The sequence below is a fragment of the Engraulis encrasicolus genome, chromosome 21 (genome assembly GCF_034702125.1).
Source record: "Engraulis encrasicolus isolate BLACKSEA-1 chromosome 21, IST_EnEncr_1.0, whole genome shotgun sequence".
NCBI lineage: Eukaryota > Metazoa > Chordata > Actinopteri > Clupeiformes > Engraulidae > Engraulis > Engraulis encrasicolus.
In genome coordinates, this window is record NC_085877.1 from 23,099,131 (window position 1) to 23,104,955 (window position 5,825).

At 44.2% G+C, this 5,825-nt stretch overlaps 1 long non-coding RNA gene across 1 annotated transcript; it reads left to right on the forward strand.

Moving 5' to 3' along the window:
• The first annotated feature begins 2,339 nt into the window (after positions 1–2,339).
• On the forward strand, positions 2,340–2,886 carry LOC134437004 (uncharacterized). Its single transcript, XR_010032306.1, has 3 exons — positions 2,340–2,418; positions 2,512–2,633; positions 2,716–2,886. It is a non-coding gene; the product is annotated as an uncharacterized LOC134437004 (long non-coding RNA).
• Positions 2,887–5,825: the final 2,939 nt, after the last annotated feature.

A 5,825-nucleotide genomic window follows, 5' to 3' on the forward strand; every position in this document is an offset into this window, starting at 1 on the left:
CATGCACAGTTAACTCACCCTTCACAGAAATATTAACAATGTTACTCATGTGTGACTGTGTTGCCCTGCCGTTCATCTCCCCCTGACACCAGTACTGGCCCTCATCAGACTCAGCAGCACTTGTAATGGTGAAAGTGTTTCCCTCAGACACTGGGACTCTGCTGGACCCCTTATACCACTTATATCTCCAGCCACCAAGAGACTCTATCACACACGTCATGGTGACTGTCTCTCCAGTGAACACAGGACTCTGGGGGACTGCAATCAGTCTAGGTGTTGGCAGGGCTAGAAACACATAACATTGGGGGAAAAAGACAATGTAATATTCATCAAAAGCACCCTACATCATCTATCCAATTTCATACTGTATGAATGCAACATATAGCGATCAGATCCTTTTTACCTTCAATAGCAATATTCAAAGTGGTACTGGTCTGGGAATGTTTTGGCCTAACTCCTCTATGTCCTTCACAGGTGAACTGGTATGAGCCGGCACGATCTGGGAGAAAGGTGGTGATCTGCATTGTACTGTCAGGAATTCCTTCAGTGTTATTGTGCCAGTCATACCTCTCCCAGGATCCACCATCTGCTATGTCACACCTGAGATTGATTTTTTCTCCAGGGTAGTATGGACCCTGAGGATCTAGAGACACTTTAGCTGTGGGTGGGTCTGTGGAGCAAACATTATGGGAGAAAGTTTTAATTTCCTGGCCTTTGAAAGTATTGCATCATATGAACGCACGTCATTGCTGAATTTAAACCCTTTTTCCCCCTTAAGACATGGAACCTGTTTGCCAGAATAGCAATGACCAAGTTGAAATGTATTACTAAAAATTATGTGTAACGTATTAGTATACGCATGAATGCAAAGGAGTGGGACCAAATGTTATCTGAAAAGAGTTAAATTTAACTCGCTTTATCTGCCTGCGCAACGGAATTATCTTTTCTGATTGGCTGATGGGATCCTGAGAACCGGCCCGGCGTCAAGTGTGCAAGGCAAAGTTAGCCATGCATATCCTTCGCTGGGAATGCAGACGGTATCTAAGGAATCATGCATATAGTCTAAGGAAAATTAAATAATGACATCGTCGGATTACCAAATGAAGATTTTAGACGCGACGCCCGCATAGCAACGCGTCTGTCTTGCTCACAAGATTCTGGTGCAGTTGATATGGTTCCTTTTACAGACAGTAAGGGCCAATCCCATTTGTATTTTTCTACCCTTACCCCTACCCCTCCAAACGGAGTCTACCTGCCCGAACCCCTCCTTTTTAAGGGCCTCCCCTTACCCCTACCCCTCTGCCTTAACGACTATTGGGATACCCCTACCCCTACATAAGATAAGCAGGATAATGGCCTTCGAGGTCGACCGGTTATAGGTCAATGAGGTAAATGGCTTGACGGAGGCCAGAGTTCGGAGCCGCCACCTCGCCATTAACTTCGTATAACCGGTCACCTCGTCGGCCGTTATCCCTCACATATTAACACTGCAATTTTACTGTGTTTACTAAGTCACAGACAACCATCATATATAGTACATGTAGGCCACATTAATTATAACATTTTACACACATAATGCTTACCACTTGAAGAAATGTTTATAAATGTGCTCTTATAACTTGTCAGTCCCTTTCTGATACCCATGCACTGATAGGAGCCACTCTGTTCAGGAACAGAGATGTTGAGGTGACTAGTCAGATCAGAAATCCATTCATTGTTCCATTGCCAGTTAAACATCCAGCCTGTACCCTGGGAGATGTCACACTTCAGGGTGACACTGTCTCCACTGTAGAAGGGTGCATGAGGAGACTGGATGGTGATGGTTGCACAAGGAATCTCTGTAGAAACGATGTGACCAACAGCATAGATATGAATAAATAAATAAATAAATAAATAAATAAATAAATAGTAGACTGTCAAGTGCAGCAGCGGCCGGTGGCTGGGAAAACAGGCAGTGCAGAAATGTTGGCGATCAAGTCCATAATAATTAAATCAATACAGTATCATTTACGAGGTTGTGTAGGCAAGACAGAAAAGCGTTTACCCACACTGTTTGGTGTGTTAGTAAAACTCCACCTCCCGTGATACACCGCACTTATATGGCATGCGCGTAAGCTGTTCAACTTCTGTTCTGAAGACAGCTGTTTTTGACAGTTACTGTTCTCTCTACGCAGCTAGTTCTCTTGTGAATGTAACAGATTGAACTCCACCTCTCAATTTGACCTGTGATTCTGTCTGTAATCCATGATTGGCTGGCCTATTACTGCTGGGACCTTTAATTTGATATATAAGTAGACACTGAGTGAGGCACCGCCCCTCTTCCTCCTGCTGTGGTGCTGTGGCCAAGCACCTGTGTGGTAGCTGCACCAGGGCTCCAGTTGGCTTGGAGCTCAGTTTGTCAGGGCCCTGCAACCTGAGGTAAGCATTAGATGCTAAGTCATGCACACGTTTTTGTTTGCTTATGACGCAGTTGCAGTGAGTGATTTTCATGTGGCCATGTTTTAATTGTAGCCCACTCCGTTGCTGATGGCTCGCTCCGTGGTTGATGCTGATTGTTGCACCCCATTGTCCTGTTGAGTGGTGAAGACTGGGGTTAGCTGAGATGGGTGACTTATCACTGAAGTCTGCTGAAGGTAGCCTGTCTTGTTGGTGCTCATTGCGCAAAATTTCCCCTTTTTGTATTGGGCATTAACATTGGCTTAACTCCTTTTCTAGTGCTTAATCTGAGTGGCCATGTCGAGCGTTGAGCTTGTTACTTGTTGATCATCCCTTCATCTCCCGCAGTAAGTGCTCATTTCAATCCTCTGTTTCAACATATATCCACTGCCAATTAGTAATGGTTTAAATTGTGTTACAGGTGGAGTGATTAGTGCACCCACATCCTCTCGCCGCTGGAGAGTTGCTGCTCTGTTTAATCCACCTCCCCTGGAGCCGCCATCTTGAGTGAGCCTGTGGAGAAGGCTTGTAGTGTTGTCCAGTAGGGTAGACTCTGGTGGTAATCCACTGTATGTTTTCTGTGAATCTGTGTTTGGTTGTTTTATTTTTATTTTCACTATGTGTTTGGTGACTGACACCAGCTACTTACTCGCTGTGAGATTGTCACCTTGTGTGTCTGTAGGAGTGTGTGGAAGTGATCTATTCAGGTGCGGCACTTGAGGCGGCTGCCCTCCCTTCTCTGTATAATGTGGCTGGTCATCTCTCTACTAGCTATCATAAGATAAGTACCATCCAGTCCTTTCTTATTGATAATCATATACCAACATTTGGAGTTGTATTACTCTGTATTCAGTATCTCCTCTCTCTTTGGGCAGGTATGAGGTGCATCCCATAGCAAGCCAGTCTTCGGGTGGTGGACCTTCTCACTCTTCCATTGCTGTGTACACGTTTGGTGATTATTATTTTGCAGTGTTACTTTGAATTTTGTGGATTTTGTTTTATTAATTTGTGGTGTTTTCCTGATCTTTCCTGTCTCTTCCCGTGCTGCTAGTGGAGAGCCTCTCCAGCCTGACCCATTAGTTGATCATTTTCACTTTAAGCCACATAGCAGGTTATTGTGCAGTCCACCTCCTTGTGCGCCATTTGTGCCTCAGCTTGGCCGTCCATTCCGATGGACAATGCAGTGTGTGTGTGTGCGCGTGCACACCCATGATCTGAGTTGTGTGTGACGCCATGTGATGTGATGTTTTGCTCTGGAAAGATGACTTATGTTCCATGTGGTTTAATGTGATGGACAATTACTGAACTCAGTGTTCAAACTGTTAAACTCCTTGCAGCCTTCTGGGCTACTACAGAAGTAACATGCAATACACCTGTGAATAAATGACAACCCATGTGAACATATCTCTGCCTGAGTGTCTCGAACCTGTGTCCTTGTTGACTGTGTCCTGGTTGAATGTAATTGGGGTAAATGTCCTTCCCCACCCTAGACCCTAGGTGGCGTAGTCGTGCAAAGTAAATTTTGTCATACGTGTCACAATGCTACACTCATTTAAGCAGAGCGACTGCACACGTTAAGAAATTACAAGAAAAATGCTTTGTCTGCTCGCAGAGTTGGAGTTTGTGACAACACAACAAGAATATGCACTCCACGCAACCGGACAGCACGAAGAATAGAGCTTGAAAGTCCCGCCCCTTAGTTCCGCATTTCACGGGACCTAAGCTGAGCATCTAACAACATGGTAGCGAGTAAATAGCTTCTGATCTCGGTCATTATATGCGCTGGACTACAAATATGCTGTTTAACACATTGACTACCAGCTGTGTTTTCAGAATCATGTCGTAGACTCCCAGCGTTCTAAACCATTTTAGGTGTTTTTTGTACAGTCATAGCATATTATGTGATAGGGCCACCGAAACATGCTATGGCTCATTTGAAAGGTGAGCCTTTCACCTCTTTGTGCGTGAAAACCGCATGTCTGTACGTGCTTTTATTGCCGAGCTATCGTGAGTTAAACCAAGGCCGGTATCTGCCCAAATCACCATGGAATGGAGATATTGAGGCTTTTTGTCAATCATGCGCCGTTTCAGAATCTGGCGCTTCTTCTTCTTGTTATGAAATGAATCTTGCGCTTTTTCACGGAGACCAATATATACTAGACACATCTCTCCTGCTCTGCCACCTCCCCCTCCAAATGTATCAACCAGCCAAACGCATTTTCGCCTCCGGAAGTACGTTTCAGTACCTTATGCAGTCTGTTCCTGCACAACTAATCTTTGCACTCACGTGTCTAGTTATGAAATATGCAATAAAAACTCAAAAACGGGTTTTCCAGTTGGGAGCCAACGCATGGGAAGTAAAAACGTGTTTAACCGTTACTTGGGAGTCAATGTGTTAAGAGACTACATAAAGATTATCCATGCAGAAGAATCAATGTTTTGTTCCGGGGCCGTCTGCATGAAAAATGTGAAGAAATACAGCTTTCTAAAAAGTTTAGGGGTTCGTACGAAAAAATAAACAAAAATATCAGAAAGGATCTCGAGGCACAACTCGAAGGGGATCGAAATATCATCTTAATACCGCCATTGGATTACATGCTACGATTTTCAGCTAAAAACACTGTTGAGGTCCCATGAAATCGGGGGAAGTGACGTCCCTTTCAAGCTCTATATGGAAAAGGCTATCACAGCATCGTAGCCTTTGACAAAGCAGAGCAAAACTCCTCGTGTGCAAACATACTCGTTTGAAATGTAGAAGCATTTGTAAAATGCAAACTGTCCTCAAGTAGGCTACTATAGTACAAGCTGCTGCTGCCTAGGCGAGTGATCTCGCCTTCACCGTACATTACAACAAATGATGCAACGAAATCAACAAGCCCTGCAACACTATTCAATTCAGTCAGTTGTCCCCTTCCTGCCGGTTCAAATGCTATCAATACCGGGAAAGGACGTGCCTATTTTCGAAACGAGTAGCCATGGTTTAAATGCCATGTGTTCAGCCACTGAAGCTCACCGACAGACTCGCTCCTGTTCTGCAATGCTAGGCAGGACCGTGTGCAGGTGTATTTTTTTAGCTAGTTTTCGGGGACACAGCAGACAATACTGAGCATAAATGAAGCTGTCAACAACATCCCAAGCTTAATAAGCTCAGATATTTCATTAGGCCTAAATAACTCCCAGTTTCCCTATTTTACAAAGACTCATAATCCCTCACACTTTGTTTAAACTACTAGTGCAGAGCCCGTTGGGCCTATTTGCCCGGGTTGTGTTTTGTAATTTAGGCCTATAAAACTGGGGGCTTCCCTGCGCTGTCCTAATGTGCTCCTTAAAAGACATGAAGATGTTGCATAACTGTAATTTTTTCATGTAAGCTATACTTTTCTGATAGA